The sequence below is a fragment of the Haemaphysalis longicornis genome, unplaced genomic scaffold (genome assembly GCF_048455015.1).
Source record: "Haemaphysalis longicornis isolate Haplotype H1 unplaced genomic scaffold, Haemaphysalis longicornis Haplotype H1 scaffold_1, whole genome shotgun sequence".
NCBI lineage: Eukaryota > Metazoa > Arthropoda > Arachnida > Ixodida > Ixodidae > Haemaphysalis > Haemaphysalis longicornis.
The window spans coordinates 379200669-379201721 of record NW_027526203.1 but is presented as its reverse complement, the minus strand read 5'-3'; the positions used below and the strand labels follow the sequence as shown (position 1 = coordinate 379201721).

The window sequence follows — 1053 nt, the reverse complement described above, 5'->3', positions numbered from 1 at the left end:
CAGCGCAGCATTTTTTAAATCCTCTTGATAACATTTTGCGGAATAATTCAGTATAAATGAGGGAGAACCCTCAGCAACAATCGATTTAGAAAATTGATATCAACCTTCATTAACCTGAAACAAACAGTTGCTTTTATTAATCGTTCTTATAATAAACTTTTCCTTGAATATCGTGTTTCCCAGGGGTAGGTGTGAGTGAGAATTCTGTGAACAAAACATATAACTGAAGAAATAAAAAACAACAGACTCTACGAAACAGCAAACGATAGCGTAATGTCAAAGCAGCAGTTAACGAGCAATTCAAAAAATTTAAAGTCAATGCAAGAGTACAAACAAATGGGGCATTTAAAAAAATCAACTTCATAGTGGCTGGACAGCAGAGTTCCCCAACGGAGTCATCCTCAAAGGCTCCTGCAGTCGCTGAAGACGGTCTCCTTGGACGCCTTGCGGGATGAGGAACTATGGTATGAAGTTCTCGACCTTCTTGATGACGTCCGTGCCTTCAGCGACGCTGGCGAACGCCGCGTACTTTCCGTCCCGCCAGCTAGCCTTGGCGGTGGTGACGAAGAACTGCCACCCGTTAGTGTTGGCGCTGGCGTGCGCAATGGACAGGATTCTCGGGGCCGTACGCTTCAGCTGGACGTTCTCATCCTCGAACTTGTTGCCGCAGTAGGTGGACTTGCCTCCGGTCCCGTTGTGGCCCTGGCGCAGGGAGTTCGGAATGGCCCGGCGGAAAGCGGAGCCCTCGTGGCCAAACCCTTTCTCCCTCGTGCACAGCGCCCTGGAGTTCTCCGCAGTCCTGGAGGCAACATCGGCGCGCAGGTCCATCACGATGCGGCCCAGCGGTTCACCGCCATCCTCGACGTCGATGGAGAACGTTGGGTTGCACATCACTGCACCCGGCTTTTAAGCCTTCCTCGGTGATTCAATTCCGCGTTGCGCTCTTTGCGGCGGCGGGATAAGGCAACGTGGACAATCGCGTTGTTGTTGTTGTTGTTGTTGCGCCTTTAGGTATGGCACATACCCAATCAGGGGATCGGCCAATCAACAGAG

At 50.7% G+C, this 1053-nt stretch overlaps 1 pseudogene; it reads right to left on the bottom strand.

The window, feature by feature from the left end:
• Positions 1 to 459: 459 nt before the first annotated feature.
• LOC144171786 (peptidyl-prolyl cis-trans isomerase pseudogene) lies at positions 460 to 828 on the bottom strand (annotated as a pseudogene).
• Positions 829 to 1053: the final 225 nt, after the last annotated feature.